Consider the following 21,028-nt stretch of genomic DNA (forward strand, 5'->3'; position numbering starts at 1 on the left):
AGGAGAGTTTATGGGGCTTGTAATAGGTGACCTGCAGGCAGTAAGGTGGGAGGCAGCCTATGGAGGCTCTGATGAAGGAGCCTATGGAGAAGTGGCATGCGTGTGACCAGCCCTATCACCCCCCGGGGCTTCTCCTCCTGCCTGAGCTGGACAGCAATTTCCATGGTTCCCAGCGCCGTGCCAAACTCCTGCCTGTAGCCCTCGCTCTGGAGCTGTTCCCACCTCTGCTACAACCAGCACTGTGCCACGGCTGTCACAGCATCTGCCCCTGTGGCATCTTGTACCTGGCTCCAGCCCCTCAAGACATCTGTGGTCCTGGCAGAAAGAAAAGTCACTGGAGACCATGCATGGTCCCTGCGACTCCCCAGGTGGTGAAAGGGTCCCAAGCCCGGGCTTTGGCAGAGGAAGTCGTGGTGCTGGCATCTAGCATGGAGCATTTTGGAGACCAGGGGACCCACCACTGGTGGTCAGGGTCTTCCCAGGCTTCCCGTCCCTGCACCAGATCTATGTGTCCATTTAACGTCAGCAAAGATCCAAGGACGCAGGGATGGGACCATGGGTGGCTGTGTTCCCTGCCTAGCCCCCTCCAGAAGCAGGTCCCTGCTAATTGCTCTCCCTCCAGTGGGATAAGGCAGAGATACCTCCCTGTGCAGGACTGGGCTGCTGCTTAGGGAATAAATCTCCTTCCTAAAAGCTGAGCCTGGCCACGTGCAGCCAAGCCACCCCCCCCAAGCTCTCGGCGCAGAGCAAGCTTCCCAGGCCCACAACCCATCCATCTCCTGGCACGCTCATCTCCGCAGTGCCTCTGGCAGAGTGGTAAGCTCCTGAATATTTTATGTGGTTATTAGTCGACAACATAATCTATCTGAGGGGAAGTCAGAACTGCTGACCGAAGCGTATGGCACAGCAGCGGGGAATGCTGACTCCCGCAGCACCCTGCCCCGTCCTCGCAGCATCACCCGGCGCGGGGCAGGCGCTACCCGCTGCTGTGGGCTGGTGGCTTGCCCTCGCATGTGCTGCACGCCCACGGCCAAGTGTGGGCACACGCTGCACTTGCAGGCAGCCAGATTGAATGCCTCCTTTTCTGAAGGGCTTGTGTATATACAGCCCTTCCCCCCCTTAATTTGTCACATATGGTGCAGGCATGGTACGTCCATGTGTCTTGGCGCAGGGGCATATGCTCTGCACACAGCAGCACCGTGATTAGTAACACATTAGCCACGAATACGCCGGTGATGCATGCAAGTACAATGTCTATACCCGTACGTACGAATATGAGCATGCAGAAAGTATGCACCCAGGCCTCTCCTTCACGTGCAACCTGTCCAAGTTCTGCAAGCCTGCAGGCATCGGCGCCCTGGCGGCAGGCAAGCACTCCCGTGCAGGTTGGAGGATTGCTGGCCTGCCCTTTGCAGGGGGTAAAATGCAATGCCCGTGCAAAAGACTGCAGTGCTCAGGGAAGATGCTTGCTGTGCAAGCAGCCTGGGAAAGCAGAACCTAGCCTGGCAGGACGGCACAGAGGCTGCACACACATTGACTGCACATCCTTGCCACCTGGAGCTGCACAGGCCTGGGGAGAAGCGAGAGCAACGCGTGGGGAAGGGCTGGTGGAGAGAAAGCTGAGCTATGGCTTCGGTGCGCCTGCCGCACGCGGGAGGCGATTTCCGGCGCAAACAGGTAGCACTTGGGGAAGACCTAAAACCACCATGAAAGTCTGGCCACGAATATAACATGGGGGAGGCTGGGAGGAAAATACCTGAGGAACCCTTTGCAAATCTTGGTCCCCAGTGAGTGACTTGAAACGGACTCTCAGCTTACGGTATAAGCCAGGCTGCTGCTGATCTTGCTCCCACTCCCTCCCCTGCGTCGGTGCTGGTGGTCATGCGGGGAGCCGGGTCATGGCTTTTTGTTCTTTTTTTTTTCTTTTCCAGCCAGGTCAGCTTCCCAGCCTGGTTTCTCGCGTGGCCGCAGATTTGCCTGCCGCAGTCAGAGGGCCCTGCTGGGGATGGCAGATGGGTGGCAGCAGCACCCAGTAGCTCATCCCGACCAGGAGCCAGGCTGAGGTGGGAGAGGCAGGATGGGTTAGCAGTCTGGGGGGGCTGCAGCAATCCCCCCCAGTGGGCTGCAAGTGCTTGCAGAGACAGACAGAGCTGCTGGAGCAGGGCACAGCTCTCGCCTGCCTGTCGGGAAGCGGAGGCACCTGCAGAGCTGCCAACCCCGGGATGCTGCAGAGCATCCCAGCCGAGGCCCAGCCGGTGCTGCTGCCGCTGCTGAGCCACCCGGCACCGCCGAGGAAGACTGTGCCAAGCAGGTTCATCTTTATGTAAATCACATTCACTTCAGCTGGCTTCCAGGATAATCAGTATTAAAGGGAAACTATTTTCTAGTTCATTAGAGGAAAGCTACGTCCCTGCGGCTGCTGCTGTCGGCACCTCCTTCTCCTTCCAGGAGAAATGATCTTCGTGAGCGCCAAACACGGAGACATTCACACTTTAAATGTCAAGTAGGGGGAGGGGGAGAAAGAAGGTCTGTGGCTCCAAGGGCAGCCCTTCCTCCTCCTCCTCCACCCTCCAGGAGGGTTTGAGTGAACTCAGGTCTTTCCCCTTGGGCTCCTCCCCACCAACCCTCACCCCCAGATGGGTTCTGCCAGCTCCCCCAACCCCACTGCCGTAGCCCTGGGGTCCTTCCCTCCATCCCTTGCATCAGGGCTCCTCTGGTCCTGATGAGCCCTCGTTCGCATCTTTTCCGTGGGCTCCCTGCTGCTTGGTAGCAACCCCAAGAGCTGGGGTCCCCCTGCACACAAGTACACTGGTGGTTGTGCCAATGCTTCTGCCAGAGCTTCTTCCTCCCAGCAGGATGCTCTGAAGTTACCCCAGGGCTGGGAGCGTTCTCCCCATCTCCTAGATAAAAAGCAGGTCTTTCTTGCATGGATTATGCCTTCCCTGATCCTCTGTGGTGGGCTTCTCCAGTGGTTTCTTTACCCCATTTCTTCCTTGGATTTTCCTTGGTTACGATATCCCTGTGTTCATCTCATGACTTCTTTCTTTCTCACTTTCTCCCCATTTCTTCTCTGTAGTTTACTCCTGTCTCCATTTTATCCAGGTAAAGCTGCTGCTTTCCCATCCCACCAGCCCAGCCATGTGCTTGTGGCCGGAGGCACCAGCACAGACTCAGCAGGCAGCGGTATTTTGAGGTTTGCAGAGGATGTCCCCTTGCTGATAGACCGTGGTGTCAAGATCTTCCCACCGCTCCAGAACAAGGCTCTGTGTTTGCCTGAAACCATGGGCTGTCAAACTCACAGAGCTCAATATCAATCCAGCTCCCAAGAAACACCAAGGTGATGCTAGAAGAAGTGATCTTGGCCTGCCAGTCCAAGGAGCGAAAATTTTTTACTTGCCAGGTCTCTGGGAAGCTGTCTTCAGCCCTGCCCAGGTGCTGCTAGTGCTTGGGCTCTCTGCTAGGTTCCTTGCTTGGGAAAGAATTTGCTCTGGCTTCCAGAAAGCCTCCCGGGTGCAGAAAAAGGACGTGGCATGAGAGGGCCTCAGCTTTGCCCATGTCCTCTGGGATTTCAGAAAGAGCCAGGGTATCTTTCCACTGGGAGTGCCTGGTGGAGTGGACTGCCAGTAAGCCCCAGACACTTTCACCCTGGAGGTGGTGAGAGAGGTTGACCTGGGGCTAAAAACATCACAGAGGCCATCCAGACCAAGTCCCAGCAGAGGGTGGTAAAAAAGACCCTCACTCAAGTAAGCCTTCAGGTCAGCATCTTCTTGGCAAACAGCTCTCCCATCCACCATGGGGAGAGGCCAGGATGCATGGAGAATCCCAGTGCAAGAGGATATCCAGCACCTTTGAGTGACCCCAGAACTGGGATTGCCATGAAGAGGGACAACACCGATAGGAGCCTGTGGTGCATGGAGCAGAGGAGCAAGCTGGGTGTGAGTGGTGAGCACTCATCAGACAGTAATGATGGCACGCACCAGGCATGTCTTTTCTTATCTTGCTCTGCAAGAAGGGGTCCTGGAGCTGCTGACCCCAGGAAGGTGGAGATCCAGCAGGATAATGGTAAAAGTGAGATTGGAAAGAACTGGAATGAGTGTCTTGGCAGGAAGGAAGATACTTTTGGGGAAAGAAGTGCAAAAAACTCCCCAAACCACCCTTTGTAGCTACTTCCCGGTAGTTCCAAGCATGCAAATGTACCGGCCGATCCCTCGCATGGAGCTGGAGAACCAGTGTGAAATCTCAGGTCTTGCGGAGGGATGCCAAGTCTTGGCCTTTCAAAGCCATTCTCTTCTCTGGCTCATAGCCGCGGCTGGGGGATTGCTTCGAGGAGAGGCCAAGGCTGACAGATGATCCCCTAATCAGCTGTATAAGCAGAGCCCAAAGGCCCTGTTCCCACCTCCGCCAGCTAATTGCTTTTGTTACCAGCCCAACGGGGCAGAACCAGTTTTTGTGCTCCAGTGCCCTTTTTAAGCATTCACACCGTGCTTCCCAGATAGGCTGTGCGGATGCTGATGAGCTCTGATGAGCTGTTTACCCATTTTCCCAGGCACCGGGCCTGATCTCTCCATACGTGGCAGAAGGCAGCTGGGAGACCGCTCCTGTGCCAGGCGGCAAGCCTGAGCTTACACCCTTTGTTCATCCTCTTGTGAAGAACACCCTAGTGTCGATCAAGAAGAAAGCTTTTTTATTAGGCTGCTCCCATCCTGAGACCTTTGGGACCCGTGATCTCGGGACGGGACAGACCTGCTGCATGCCAAGCCCACGGATGAAGCTGGTGCGGTGTTGCTGATGCTGGCAGAGTGGCTGTCACCTGCAGACAGGTTGTCTAGACAGTCTGTGAATGAACGGGGAGACAGAACCACCTCTGGGGTGGATTCTTCTGACCTACCCTGGACAGGACCGCAGCAAGAGATAAAAACACTCCTGGTCCATGTGGGATGCTCAGCCTGCGCCTGGCTTGTAGACCAAGCTTGCATCCGTGTTCCTCACCAAAAAAAGGACTGAGGTCTGCTCCAGGGAAGCACTCACAGTATTTCATCTCCCATGTTCTCCACCTTCACCCCTCCTCATCGTCAGCGAACTGTTGCTTTCGTGCCACGCAACATGGTCCAGTGAAGAGAAAGCTCCTTTTTAGTCATCTGCAGCAGAGGTACAGAGTGAGTCCAGGCAACCTGCCCTGAAGGAGGACATCTGTCTTTGCAAATAAGGCCAGCATAAATTCAAAATTACCTCTGTATGGGACCCCAAAGGTGTCCAGAAGTAAAGAGGAACTTGGAAGATGGGAAGGATGAGCAGGCTGAAGCTCCCTCAGCAGTCAGAGCTGAAATTTCCTGGAATTGTGATAAACAGCTGGAGATGATTGAAAACGGAGGTTGGCCAAAAGAAGTTAAAAGTAGCCTCCGCACTGACAATAGTGGGACTTGAAGTACTTGGTGGTTTAACACGCTTTAGTTAACTCAGGAAGAGGAGAATAATTTTGAAGTCCTGTGAAGAAATCAAGTGCTACACTCGATGTGAAAATGATGCATATGAGACGGAGCTTCTTGACTGGAGGACATGAAACAAGGTGAAAGCATTTGCAGGTCATCAAGGTCTGAAGAGCCCATTTTGCATTTATGGGTGCTGAAGCTTCAACCAGAACAAAAACTTTAGGCAGAGATGACAGGAAGACCCTAAATTAACCCTCCACAAAGCAATTGGAGCTTGCTAATCCAAGAAAACCACTCAGCCTGGTCTGCAGGCTCTAGAGGACTGGCATGGGTTTGGCACAGCATGCATGGCAGAGAATCCAAAGTGGCACAAGAGAGGTGGTGAGACAGAAACGCACGCAGAGCCAGCGCTGGAGATCAGTAGGATCACCACGCTGTGATTCTCAAACCAGGGTTGTTCCTGGAACACAGAAAAGGTGCAAGACCCCATTGTGTCTCCTCGCCTGGCGAATGTTTGCTTGTACCAGGAGACAGTGCCCAGCCCTGCCAGCCTGGAGAGAAGCGGTGGAAGAAGCGCAGGAGTTCATGGTAATTTATAGGAGCGAAGGACAGGGCTGCCGTGGATGATGAGAGCATCCACCTGAAAGCACGGAGCATAATAAACGTGTGGAATTTGGGTCCTGATGCTCAAACAAGGATGGTGCCAAGGTGAAGGTTATCTGCAAGCCACAGGCAGCTCTCCAGCCCACCCAAACCTCTGCCTGGTGGCACACAGTGGCACACATCTGCTTTCCCCATCCACGATTATCCTTCTGGATCAGCCCGAACCATGCCCTCTGCTACGAGAGAGGTTGCTGCAAAGCCCCCTGCTCTGCCCTTGAGTGATGGCTGCCCAGCAATCTCCAGTACAGCTTAATTTGATAATAACCCTGAGCCAGTTTAAATACTTCAGTCATGCCACCTCTTAATCATCTTCTCTCAGAACAAAATAATCCCACTTTGGTTAATCTCTTCTCCTGTGGAAATCCTGTCACTCCTTTATTGTCTAAATGACTTTACGCTGCACTCTCTCCAACACAAAAATATCTCTCTTCACCTAAATTGACAAAAACAGGACATTACTCCCAGTGTGGTCTCAGCAGCTCCGTGGCACTGTGTTTGTAACCCCAGTGAGCATCTTGTGAAGGGTCGGCGCCTCTGCTGCATCCACGAAAGCCTGTAGATCCAGCTCAATCTTATTTTATCCAGTTCTCTGCCTGACCATCTTCACTGATGCTCACCCCTGGACCGGTGCGAGGCCATCTCCCAGCTCACCTGCATCCTCGGTGTCTGAGGCATGTGGGCAGGCTGGGGCACGGGGTGGGGGGGGGGCAGCTGGGATGTAGATGGTTGCAAATAATTTAGGAAGCTGTTTTGGTTGGGTTTCTTGTCTGGAGATGCTGGGCATGTGGGGCTTTACCCGACTGGATAGACTACCTGAAGGCAGGAGACCAGCAGTGTCCATGTAAGAGGACATCGCAGGTGTGGAGAGGGAGAGGAATTCAAGGGGTGCTGCAGGCTGGGGTAAAATCACATGCTGCAGGGAAAGGTCCCCATAAGGGACCAGCAAGTCCTGGTTCTTCCCTCTTCTGGCCCATGAAATGATCTGTATGGCCAATACTTGTTACCTGGAGAGCTGCTGTCAGGGGAAACTGAGATGGAAGATTTCAAATCAAGGCATCTACAGAAGATTGTCAGGATGTCCTGGCTGCACTTTAAAAAAAAAAAAATAAATCTGCAAATGTGACAGCCAGACATGTAATTACAAATTAAAAAAAAAATCAAGATGAGATTTTTATCCATTCCCTTTGTCACCGGGATGTTGAGTTTGAGGAAGAGCAGCAAACGCCTCGCCAAAAATTCACGAGAACTGACGTTAAGTGGCGTTCCACCAAAACCGGGAAGGGCTTTTCCCTGGAGGAGGGATACAGGTGAACCCGCCTGTAGGAAATCTGTTACTGTTGGGCCTGTACCAGCTTTGCAGAACTAAAATATTCCCCCCAAATATTTGGTTTTTAGGCAGTAAGAATGGTGTTAGCTGGTTTACTCCTATATAGAAGTTTTTCTGCCCAGCTCCTGGTTGTTCATGGCGTTTTGTGTCACAGTTCCTCATGCCGAAAATGAAAGAAATACAACATGCCTGTATTTACTGCAATTTGCAGAGGCACTAAAGAAAACGATGCTGATATTTAGGCGTGAGATATTGCCTCCAGAAGCATGAGGCTGTGACTGAGAAGCACTCAGGCCCCAGGACCCATGGTGCGGCTGATGTCTCCCATCGCCACGCGGGGTGGACAATTCTTTTCCCCAGCTGCTGTCTTGTAGTTATCATTATCAGAGAGGTTTTTGTTCCACCGGAGCAATGAGGCCAAGCTTGAGCTCCGGTAATGAATAGGTGCCTTTTAGTCGAGTTAATTGATTTGGGAGAGGCAGCATTTCATAGCCCCGATTGATCTCTTGAATAACTATAGGCACTGCAAGAGGGACAGAGATTCTTTGATTCTGTGTCTGCCTGGAGATGTATTTTCCCGACACACCGAAGTGTGACTGAATTGTGCACAGAGGCTCAGATGGCACCGCAGGTGCCCCAGCTGGCTTCATGCAGACCCCTGAGAGTCACAACCTAGAAACCACCCATTTGCCACGTTCAATAGGGGACCTGCCCAAGGTGGATGTACGGCTGGCATTTTCTGGTAGGGTAAGGGATGGGTCTCCCTGGGTACCACCACCACGGGCGATGTATTCCCACTCTTCTGCATTCTCCAGCAATTACGCATACTAAATGAGTGGCGTTCAATTAATACATTGCATGAGTAATAGCCTGATCTTAACGATGATGGGGCCATCAGACCTGGGGAACTCAGTGTTAGCAAAGCCTGGAGGACTCTGGGAGGGAGCGGTTGTGCGGGGCGAGTCGGGCACAGGGCAGAGGCTGTCCCTCAGCTGTTGGGAGGCAGGAGCAGTATTTCTTGTCTCTGCAGAGGGCTGGTGGCTCCTGTCTGGTGTCCTGCTGGGCCACCAGTGGTGTTTGCCATAGTGGCTGTGTGTGCTTCCCCAACCGCTCAGCAGCGCCCAGCAAAGAGATGGATGCGAGGGCAGAATGTCCTCCATCGGTGTTTTCATCTATTTATTCCTCCTGTTTTAAAATAAATATTTGATAACTTTTCTGGGATTAAGCCCTCTGATCGGGGCCCTGATGATTTATTTATACACGCGCTTATTCTGCTGCAGCACTCTGCCGCAGGAGATGGAGACATCCCGATGGCCAAGGCACCAGCACCATCATGGATGTCTCACCCGGGGGCAGCTCCAGCACCGTCCCTGCACCCCTCGGTTACCTCTGCTCGTACGCCTGCAGCTCTCGAGGGGACAAAAAAAGCAGCTGGCAGCAGCTGGGCAAGGGGCAGTGGGGCAATTGCTGCTCTGCCGCCCGAGGAGACGCATCTTGCTGCAGCCCTCGGCCAACAAATCGTCACTTTCACTGGCGAGGAGTGAAAGGAAACCGGGAGAGAGAAACTGTTCTAAAAAGGAGCAGAAGGTGGAAGGAGGAAAGCGATGATAATTTGCTAAGGAGCTAGGGCAGACCGAAGGCAGAGACCTCACAAATGACGTGCTCACCGAGGGCGACCCGTGCTCTTGCCTCCCGCCACCCAGATGACCGGCAGACATGGGTTCTGAAAAGCCCCCTGGCCAGGGTTCCCCACCGGGTATGTGACTGCGGGATGTCTTGGAAGGACGAGCCCTTGTTTGGAGCCAATTTAGGTCGCCGTGCTCTGCTGTGGACATGAGCACAGCTGTGGCCCTCTGCTCGGAGTCGCAGGAGGCTCATCCGTATGCACAGGCCACGCAGGGACTCCTGGGCAAGATTATAAAGGCAGGTACCGGAGCCCTGACAAATGTTAAGGTTGTCGGGATCAGACGTGGAGAGAAGTCCTCTGACTGCAGCCAGGGCAGAGCCACACAAAAGGCTCTGAAGATTAGGAAGGGCAAACAAATTTTCATGAAGTGCAGAATTACCTGTTGGAAAGAGCCATTTTGAGAAATGTCAGGCTCCCATACACGTACGGATTGTAAATTAGGGCTGTACTGCATCTAAAGCAAACCCCTGTGCTAGCTGACCCGGGAGACATGGGCTGGATGCAAAGTGCTTTGGTTAAGCCCTGCAGCTTGGTGGGAGGAGGACAGCAAACCCCCTGCCCTCGGCACCTCTGAACTGATGCACAACCACGGCACGGTGCTTGTTGGCGCCTCTTTGCTCAGCGGTGGTTATGCACGGACACAGCAGCCATCCGTCTCTGGTGGACCTTCCGCTTCCCAGGTGCCCAGCCGGAGCTGCTGCCGGTGAGCCAGGTCTGGGGTTTGATTTCCCCCGTTGCTCCGTGCACGGCAGAGCTGAGCCCGGCTGCTCGCACCCGCCTCTGGCAGTGGGATCCAGGGGTCTCAAGTGCTGCTAACACTGCATTTTGAGTGGTTGCAGCCTCATGCCATGGTCCTACCGCCAGGGGACCGCCTGGCCAGGGGGCAAAAGGAAGGGAGCTGTGCTGCGGACACGCTGCGGCTCAGCTCGTGGCACGGTCCCCACCACAGGGAGCCAACAGGGCTCTTTCTGCCCACCCCAGGGTCACCATCCACCCCTTTGAACCCACCGGGCAGAGCCTGACATGCAGCAGCATGGGGCCAAGCTGGTTGTTCTGGGCCGGTTCCCTCCCCGGCATCCCGTCGCGGGGGCTGCCAGCTCCTTGCTGCTCACACCGAAGCAGCAGACGGTGCCGGCTCTTCCACCCCTCGCCCCGCTCCCTTCATCCCCCTGGCTGATGTGAGAGCACTCGCTGGGGGCCTGTGTTCATTTATTCCTCTCATTTGCCATTCAGCCTCTGTGCGAGAGCGTGGGGAAGCTTTACCAACGCTCTGAGCCGAGTAACGAGCTCTCGGTGTTTTGTTCGGCGCTGGCAGGTAGGCGGTGGGGCCTTGGAGGGTGCTTGCAAAGAGCAGTGCCTTGGGTGCAGCGAGGCTCTGTAGCAGCTCCGCTGGGCTTTTGGGTTCAAATGAAGCAATTTTCACTCTCCGGCATCAGCACAGACAGGAGAGTGGCTCTTCAAAGCACGAGGATGGGTAGGAATGCCCATCCTCCTGCAGCTGCTGGCCCCCAAAATCTGGCTGAGCTCCTGCTCTGCTCTGGAGGATGCTTCACCCCCAACCTGGCTCCAAGCTGGTGTTTTTATCTGATGGTTTTAGGGAGCGTGGGGCACGCTGGATTCCACAGCAGAGCACCAGCGTGCCTTAAAAGAGAGCATCAGCATGGGCAAATATATTTGCCGAGGCGGGGAGAGGTGAGCGGCCATGCCAGAGCATCTCTGCAGAGCTGGATGCCACCCGGGCAAGCCGTGTCTGTCCGGGAAGGAGGGAGCAGCCCTCTGGGACAGACGGACAGCTGCTGGCCGTCAGCGGCCTCAAGCACAGCAAGCAGGGGAGGAAAGGCAGATTGAGGGCGGCTCTGGTCACGTGCCCTCGAGGGAACTCATTTATCCTGGATTTCCACCTTTTGTTCGATTTGTGAATAAACCCTGATTTCTCTGGTGCGCAAATGTGTTTGCCTGATCCTTTGGATGAGCACATTTCAGCCTCCTCCCGGCGTTTGCTGCCTGCTCCCTTCCAGCACACGCTATTTGCTATTCATGCCCTCTCATCGGCGCCTTTCACAGTGATTTCGAGAGGGGAAGGATGACTAATGCATGCCAAACAGAAGGTAACACATTCGGAGCTCGGTTGCTGACCTATAATCCTGGATGATAAAGCAGATGAAATACTCGGGGTGGCAAACCTCCTCACGCAAACCTCGCATTTCTCCGGCTCCTGCAATTGTCAGTCAAAAAAACCCAAGGTGGTCGCCCAGGTGGCAGCTACGAACGCTGGCCTGCAGGTCCGCTCCGGGGCTGGCTTTGGTTTGGGAAGGCGTTTTTAGGGGCAGGCAGCCTAACAAGGGGTTAATGGCATGGCCGTAATGGAAAATACCGCTGTATGCTGGAGTATGGACGAGGGCCGCGTCTGACTCTTTAGCGCTAATGATAAAAAAAAATAATGGGAGAGAGCTAGCCCCGGCCTCTGTGCCAGGTTGCCTTTGTGTCGTGCGCGGCGGCTGCGGAAGGTGGCTGCATAGCGGCGTAATTGCCCCGCTGTAACTTTTAGCCTCTCATGGCTTCAGCTCTCTGATCGCGTGGGGTTTTGTCCCGGCGGCGCCTGGAAGCGCGGTGCGGGGAGGCCCTTTCCGCAGCTCCGGGCCGACGCAGGTTTCTGTTGTCCTCAATTGGAGCAGATTTCGTCCTCCCCAAATGTACAAACCTTACCTTTTGAATACGGAGCAGGCTTCTGACCTTGTACAATAGCAGCGGCTTATGATTAATGTTGGTTAATGGCACATCCACTAACGAAGCTAGCATTATGGATGGGTTATTTCTTATGTCTCGTGCCCTCACCGGCGAATAATACGGATGCTTCAAAAGTTCCTGTGATACGAACTCTCTAAAATTGTGCTTGAATTTAAGTTAGCAATGAAATAAAATAAGTAATGGTCATTTTCTTTGGCTGGGCTTCATTACTGAACATTTTTTTTCCCTGGCTGAAACCGAGGAATGTGTTTTTATTGGGGCACATCCATAAAGAGCTGCACTTTCCAAAAATGACTGATGTTGATGTTATTAGGGGGCTGAAGCCACGGAGGGTTGTAAGTAAAACCGTCTTCTCAAAAGGGTCTGCTCAACAGGTACAGTTAAAGCGGTGGAGCCAGGAGAGCTCCCGGGTTTTGTTGAGCTGGGCTTGGAGAATGTCTTGGGTAGGGAAGCCAAATTATTTAGAAAGGTGAGGTCTTGCATTTGCCACCTTACACTGCCCGGCTCTTGGGAATGTCTGCACAGCCGGGATCTTCTGCGGCTGCCCGGGATGCCTTGGCCATGGCCAGGCAGCTCGTGCTGCTTGAAGGGTGCAGGATCACCACAAGGGAAAAAAAGAAAAAAACCCCCAAAAGCTGGCACATCTGTCAAAACAAGTGTATCCTAATCTGAAACCAGAGAATAAATAATCAATTCATTATACTTCCATTGAGTTTTATAATTGATTATTGCATGGTGCGGCTGCAATTTGTGAGTGTTTGGGTAACAAATACGTCCTTAACATATGTCCTTAATATTTTTAATTTAAATTATTACTGAAAGGTGCTCTCAGATCTGACTGTACTTCAGCATGTTTCTATGCCATAGTTTTTTTTTTTTTCTCCGTGGAGAAACGGTTATCATAATCATCAGCGCCATCATCATTTTTGCAATTGGAAATTCTTTTAGACAAGGAAGATAATTTTCCAGAGGAGTGGGTGCCCTGCAGGAATAAGCCAGGACAGTACATATCCACTACTTCAGTGTACATAACGAGAACTAGAATACATTCACAAAACATTTGAGAGACATTTCCATTTAGGTAAAAAAAAGCCCAAAAAAGCTGTAAGAATTATTTTGTTATGTATTATTGTTACCATTATTGTTACAAATAGAGAGAAAATTCAAAACATCTGGAATCCAAAGTCTCTCTGCTGCAGCATCGCAGCAACAAAGCTCCGCTAACGTCGTGAAGCTCAGCAGACGTCCACACAGGACATGAAGATTTTATTTTATAATGAGATGGATTTCTCTCATGTGCATTCTCTTATGGCCACGTACTCACACGTTCCAGGATGCATGGATCCCTGTAACCTCTCCACGGTACTTGCTGTGACACAAGAGACATTAGGGACGCTGCCTGGCAAATCCTCTTCCCGCCTTCCAGCTGCGTCTTGGGATGGGGCATGTGCAGATTTTGGGGTCAGCCTTTGGTACCCTTCGTGTGCCAACAGCGGTGTTGATCTCCTGTGCGTCCATCCTCTGCCACCCCTGCGAGTCACTGGACATTGGTGCTGATTTATTCCTTGCCTTTTGCCTGCCTACCCAGGTACCTTACGGCTCCAGCCCTCGTCTTTATTCTCCTGCTCTTACTTCTCCAGTTGCTTCTGCCTGGCCCTTGTTTTAATCCGGCTCTTGTCCAAGGCTGGCCCTTTTTTCCAGGGAAGCACGTGGAGATGTGCTGTGGACTTGGTGACCTGCTCATATGGGGGCCATCACCCCCTGCCATTCCCGTGTCCCTCTTCCACCATTCCCTCTGGTCCTTCCACACCCCAGCATTCCCACTCAGACACCACACACGACAGTCTCCCCATTTCCCACTAAAATCTTGGTACCTGCTTCTGGTGGGATGCCCACCAGTCCCACGGGATTTCCCAGGGCTTTCTCACCAGCTGACAGGACGGAGTAGGGAACAGACGCAAGGGCCTGAGGAGCCTTCGGTCTCAGATAACCCTGGCCTTCCAAGGGATCCAGAACTTTTTTTTGGTTTCCTTGCTGCATTTCAGGGAATGGCTGCTGTGCTAATTCTCTCATTTCTGCAGGCAGGCACAGCTGGTTGGCTGGCTGACCTGCCGCCTACATGGGTTAGTATTCCTGTGATAAGGAGAAGTGGCATCTAAAGTCAGCTGTGAGGGCTTGGGCTAGACATGGTGATAATGGCTTCTGAATGCCAGAGAAGAGGCAGAGTGGTTATAAATTGAAGAAGATTCCATTTAGGGAATAGGAAGGTTTGGAAGTGGGTCACCGAGATGCACAGCCCAAGCATACTTCCTGGCATCCCTGTTGGGAATCCATCTAATGACGTCTTCCCTTTAATTCTTTAGTTGTGCATCCTCACGGCCCGGCTCATCCTCAGGCGCTCCAGCCCAGCTGGACCTGCCGCAGCTGCCTCTCACTCCCAGCTCCCCAGGACACCCGGAGCCGGAGCGTACACGTGCGTGGCGTGACAGGACCAAAGGCACCACTGCTAATTACCTTCTGCAAAGCTGCTGCCTCCTCTGCACTGGGTTGGACCAGCAACGGTGGCCTTGGAAAGGAGACGGAAGAAGTGATTTCATGCACTGGTTGCGTGTCCTAGATAGCGGCTTGCTGGGAGGGGAGCCGAGGAGAAAGAAAGCAGCTGGAAAAGTCTTGAAAACTGCTTATTTTCCTTTGAATTTTTTCGTTAGCGTTTAGGGCTGCAGTGCAAGGTTGCACGAGTTCATGCTGGGACCACAGGCATGGCCGTAGTCGTGCCCTCTCATTTAGCCGGGGCTGAATCACAGAGCTGGGATAAACAAATTAACAGTTGCGGCATTTCCCAGCGACGGCTATCTCTGCCAGCACTTGGCAAGCCCATGGTGGTGCTGGCTGTGCTTTCGCCTTGCGTTTCCACACATAAGTCATGAACTTACTGGGGCTGAGGAGGAGATGCACTGACACCGAGGACCAACTCAGTGCGGTGGGAGAGTTCCTGATCCGCAATTTAGGTCTACATCCAGGTGGGAATCATAGAATCATAGAATCAAAGAATCATAGAATGTTTTGGGTTGGAAGGGACCCCTAGAGGTCCCCCAGCCCAACCCCCCTGCAGGAGCAGGGACACCGCTAACTAGATCAGGTTGCTCAGAGCCCCATCCTGGCCTTGAATGCTTCCAGGGATGGGGCCTCCACTACCTCTCTGGGCAACCTGTTCCAGTGTTTCACCAGCGACAGTGATAGAAAATCACTGTTTGCACAAATAAAGCTGCGAACGGGTTTGTTAGGTGGGATACGAGCGAGCCATCCACCTTTTAGGAATGCAAGGCACGGTGCTGTAGTTCTTGCAACAGAGAGTATCATCCCTACGTGGAGATTTGGGAGAGTTTCAGCAAAACCAGTGGCGCAGAAGGGGGTTTAGGAAGCCAGATAAGCAGGACACCAGTCTGATTTATAATTAACGTGGGTTCACATGACAGGTATGTATTTTGAGGGGCTGTGAGGTAGGTTGGAAAAGTGCTACAAAGCGTAGGGAGAGCATTACTGAATATTGTATCAAATTCCGGCATCCACACTTTCATCGTGGATTAAAGAAAAAAATTAGAGAGAGCTCAGAGAAGAGCTGCAAGAATGAGAAAAGGTCTGAAAAACCTGCTGTGTGATGATAGGCTTAAGGACTTCCATCTATTTAGCTCATCAGAGAGCAAGTTGAGAGGTGACTTGATCATGGTCTCTAAGTACTTCCAGGGAGGAGATTCCTGATAGTGGAGGGTCCTTTAATCCAGCAGACAAAGACAAGGCTCGGTGGCTGGCAGGTGGAGCAGGAGTAAGAAAAATTCAAATTGGAATTAAGACACAGGCATTTCACAGGAACGGTAATTAACTTCTGAAATGGCTCACCTAGGGATGTGCTGAATCCATCTTTAAATGATAATTGAAGAGATTTGCTCTCATCCAAACACAAGTTATAGGCTCAACAGCATGCATCCATCTGGAAGGGAAGGGAAATACCCTCCACCACGTCTACACTCATTGCCCTGCTTCCTCAGACCTAGTTGGTGGCCTGACCTCATGGTGAGGACGTGCCTCAAGCTCGGGGCATGCATCCTTCCCTTCTTGGGGGGCACTGCATTTGTGGGTGCGAGGATGGGGGCTTCCTTCCCCGGGGACATTCAGGGGGTGCTTGTGGGTTTCCTTTTGGAGTCAGGTGTCCATCGTATGGAGTTTCTCCAGTGCCTCCAGCCTGGAAACTTGAGTTGCCAGACTACGTGCCTCTGCGAGCAGTTTATACCCCTTATTTCTATTGCAATGTTCTTTACTTCAGTCCTCCAGCTCACCTTGGGTTTAGATAATGTTGGTTTTGGCATCAGGACTGTTTGACCTCTCCTCTGACTTGATCACTGAACTCATCATGATATTGTCTCCTGCTGCCAAAGGTGCATCTTCAAACTGAAATTGGCTCAGATGCTCATCATAAGAAGCAAACTCTGAAAAAAACCCCCTAATCTCAGAAGATCTCCCATTGCATTGGCAATAAAATCACGAACAGCCATTGATCCTGGTAGGTGTCAGGGCCCTGACTGCCCCAATAGACCTTAATGGCCCTGATCAGCCTCACCTGGGCCCTCACCCACACCTTGTCCACAGCTCAGGGGTCCTATTTAAAAGCAGCCCTGGGCCACCTTTCTTTCTCTGAGCAATGTTGTAGGTGTGCCTCTCTTCTGGCTCTCCCTCCTGGATGGACCTTGGACCTCTGCTGGACCTCAGTCCTGGCTGGCTCTGTCTCCTTCTGCACCTGTGGACAGACCCTGAACCCAGTTCATTGCTGCGTGGGACTGCTTTTGAACGCTGTTGCCAGCAGCTGCCTCTATCTGCTCTGCTCAGACCCTGTGGGACTATGCCTGTTGGTAAGGATATTTCATGTGCTGGGGTTACCCTCAGCTCCCTGTTCCCCTTCCCTAAGGCAGCAGCTGGCCCTTGATGACCCCTGACAGTAGGAACCCCCCAAGTAAGCAAGGCTGAGGCAAGAAAACTTATTTTCCAAGAGTAGGTTGCATGTTCTTGCAGGTATACCTGCACAGCAGTGCTAGTCCTATTGCAGCTGTAAATTAATCCCCTAAGGTTGTCAGTGGTCAACACACCATGAGGTGCTGAACAGTGGGTGCAGAGCTTCGCCCTAGGCTGCAAAGCCCAGTTTAGTGGCTATCTATCACCGAATAACACAGCCAAAGAGACAAATCTCCTTAGGAGACTTCTGGAAGAAGCTTGCTGCCTGTAAAGCTGAGAACGCCCGTGCTCATGGCATCACTGACATAGTACAATTGGTGACCATCTCAGCAGAAATGAGAAGAGCTTCTGGGACATCGAGAAGAGATCTTGCAAGTGCAAGCAGAATGTCTGCAACATCCGTCCCTAGGGACCTTCCGCTGACCCATGTCACCAGTTGGAAACACTCAGGTCTTGGGAGTGATAGCTATGTTGTATTTGGGCCCTCAAAGCTGATCGTTCCACCCTCGCTGGGCAATGCTTGCCTTGAGATTTTTGGTCATGCCTTATCCCCCATCTGCAGCTCCATGAGCTGCAGGACACCACGAGGAACTGCTCAGTTATCGAGCCACCCGGCAGCTCCTTAATTTCTCTCCTTAACTTCAGCCCCTCTCAGGGCTGCCCTGCTTGCTCCTGTGCCTGCTGCCCTGGGAGGGCAGAAGGGCGACCCAGCACCGAAGAGATGCTTGTCCACATACTTCAATCCAGAGCAGGGAGAAAAGGAAACAGGAGCAAATTCGATGCCCTGGCTCTTGTCCTCTATATTTCTGTGAACGTGCTGGTGGAGCCAGACCCTGAGGGCCGTTGCCTGCCAGGCCAGCGTGTGGGACCCCTCACAGGGGAGGCAGTTACGGCTGAAGAGGAATATTGCTGGCTGCATGACAGCTCTTCAGGCTTTCATCTTTTCTTGTGGAAAAAAAAATGGAATATTTTGAGTGAAACAAGGGAAAGTCTGTCTGAGACAAATTCATTTTTTTGTTGAATGAAACGAACGTTCCCCGGCTGAGTTGTTCGCCCACCCACCAGCCCCACAGGCTCCTCTCGGAACAAATCCTCAGCTGCCTCTGGTGGGAAGGGGGTTTCAGACAGCTCATACCCCTGCGAGCTATTCCACAAGGTACAAACAACCACAGACTTCCTCCAGAGCAAGGGTTGCCCAACTGTTTTGGCCAAGAGAGTACATCACTGCAGCCTTATCCGGAGGGATTGCGCTCTTGCACGGAGTAATCTACTGAACCTGCAACAGGGGTTTGGTGTAAGAGATGTAAACCTGACTGCACTGAGTAACTCCTGGGTGTGCAGAGGGATGGGCTGGGAGGTGCAGCCAAGAAACCGGTAAAAATTCTGTCTTTTGGGGTGGCTGCTGCTGCTTGTAGGACAACACAACAGCTTTGGCCAGACCGTGCTTAGGGGAAGGGTGGATGCGTTGATCCAGGAGGCTGCGTGTAGCCCATAGCATCGTTAAAGTCATACACACGCTAGCAAGGGTCTGAGCGCTAGGAGCCAGTGAAAAGGGAAAAAAAGAGGGGAAAAAAAAAAAAAACCAACCCAAAATGGCAGCAGATCAGACTCATTCTGACACTGTAAATGAAAAGCCAAACGAAGTCTCGAAATTCATTCATCCACATCACTCATGTTAAGCCTTAAAATGTTCATACTAGTCAATGGAAGTCATTAAAGAAGTGACAGCCAGGTTCTCTAGAGGAGAAAGAGCCAGCTTAGTAGATCCAGGATATGCTTTAGCAAGAAGAATTTGATGAGCTAGCTCCTAAGTTAGTGATTTCTATGACTTCATCTGCACATTAAAAATGCAAGTGAGTGCCATTTGGTGTTAGCTCTGCTCCTCAGATATTAGATGGAGTCAATTTACGGTTCTTCAGTGGATAATACTTTTTGTTTTTAGCAAAGGGTGTTGAAACAGAATGGAAAATTAAAGCAATTTTTTCTGACAGCAATGCATAAGTGTTGACCATGGAACGGAAAAGCGAAAAAACAAACCAAAAAGCAAGTACGTACCTAACCAAGTGCGGCTGTATTAGGCAGACGTGATTTCATTACCGCTTTCATTTGAATAAAGGCAGAGGATGAGGTGCCCTTTCCGTAATGGAAATGCTCTTCAAGTCCAAACTCTCCATGGTCATTACAACCTGAAGAGGATTGCTTTGGAAATAACTCTGTGGTGCCAGACGCGTGCCTGGGGTACAGTGCTGCTCATTCCGTGGCTGGATGTGTTGTACCTGGGGGCGGGGGGGGACTGGATGCAGCCTGGTCCTGCTTGCCCATAAATACCCGGGTCTATGGCTGTGGTGCTCTCTAGAGAAAGAGGTCTTAGAAAGGTCTTAGACCTTTGCCTGCTTGTCCAATGGTTCAGTGGTGTGATCTGAGTAGGGCGCCCCTTCAGTCCTACTTGTTACACTCCCTGGAAGAGTTTTCAAGCTCTTAAAAAGCTCGACAGAAATGAAAACCCAGAGGAAAAGCTGCACTTGGGGTAATAGGTACCAACGCTGCTGTGGTCGCCTCTCTTGCCCCAGCTCCCTCCATACCTAACACGGGAGCATCTGAGGTGTGGCTGCTGAAACTCATGCAGGTCTCTGCAAGTTTCTCCATCCCTGTTGTGCTGGGGTCCAGGGCTTCCCCACCCCTCCCTTCATCCTTCCTCCAGCTCTCTGGCTGCACAGTCATACCCCAGCACTGGGTTACTCTGGCCCACAACACGATGAGGTCTCCTGTCCCGGTGCATGCTGCCACTGTCCCAGCAGGACACCCTACACTGGTGCCATCCCCACCCTGCTCTCTGGCTGCCCGGGACACACTTTATCTCCAAAGGACCTACGGTTTGCGAGCACGCATCTCTGCGAGGGATGCTCTCGCATGTGACTCTGCACCCTTCTGCAGCAGCTCATCCTAGCACGGGGCACGTCTTGCTCCGGGACATGTCCCCATCTCAGTGACCGGCTGTGTCCCAAGGGTGTCCTGGGGCACCACTGGGGGGATCCTGACTTCCACCCACCCCAGCTCTGCCCCTGCCCTGAGCTAAGCAGAGTGCAGCCGGGCAGCAAGAGCTGATGGGGGAGGTTAGGAGGGTCTGGGGAGAGGGGAAAAAAAAAAAAGAGATGAAGAGTGGCCAAGGTTAAGTGTGCCATCTGTCAGGGTGCCACTAGATGTCCTTATGAGAAAGGGCTTGGTGCTGCCCACCAGGTAACCACTGAGACAAAGCTGGGACTGGAGCTGGGGACAGCCCTGCCCCTCTCCCCTCCACCCAGCAGTTTGGCTCTCCCACAGCCAAACCACCATGGGCAGCGATCCCTAGCTGCAGGGCCCAGGTCCAGGGGAGCCATGGGGAGGGCAGAGAGGGGCACCCCAGCAGCGCCTGGGGATGCTGCAGCACCCGGGGGTGCTCACCGCTTGTGCCCAGTTGGTCCTCGCCCCTCCTCATCAACTCCGAGCAGTAGGAAAACAAAAGGCTGTGCTGTACAGCTTGGAGAGGGGAGGATGAGCCATGGAGGGCTCTCGCGTGGCTCTGATCCTCTTTGCAGAGCTCCTTGAAGACGTCCCAGGGTGGCCGATGCATGGGAATCACTGGGCAGCGGTCCTCACCCAGCCCAAGCACCCGTGTGCCTCCGTGAGTAGGATTTGGACCACGTCTTCGTTTAGCCTTCACTGTAATGGGCTTTGTGTTCCTGGCGCAGGAACCTTCCCGTGGTGCCAGCCCTGTCCCTCTGCTCTGCTGACGGCGTGGTTGGCCATGGCGAGGCGGCCAGCGCCGTGCTCCCCTCCTGCCCGCTCCCTCGGCGCTGGCGGCGCATTGGGAGGGGGGCTGAGAAGCGGAAGGTGAAACTCTGCAGCGAGGAGATTAGAGCGCTCGTGGAGTTTTTTTCTTTTTTTTTTTCCTTTTTTTTTTTTTTTTTTCCTTCAAAGGAATGACTTCGTATTTTTGGAAATAATAGCTGCTCTGAAAATCCTGGTACGAACCAGGCTCCAGCCTTGCTTATCACGAGCTGTGCTAGGGGCCCTGTTGGGAATGCAGAATTTTAACTCTTTGCTGCCTGCTTGCCTTTCACAGGTTTCATAACTGACCCTCTCACCCCAAGATAGTCCAGTGCCTCAAATTAATGCCAGGCAATGCTTGGA

Source organism: Egretta garzetta, unplaced genomic scaffold (genome assembly GCF_000687185.1).
Source record: "Egretta garzetta isolate BGI_Z169 unplaced genomic scaffold, ASM68718v1 scaffold60, whole genome shotgun sequence".
Lineage (NCBI taxonomy): Eukaryota > Metazoa > Chordata > Aves > Pelecaniformes > Ardeidae > Egretta > Egretta garzetta.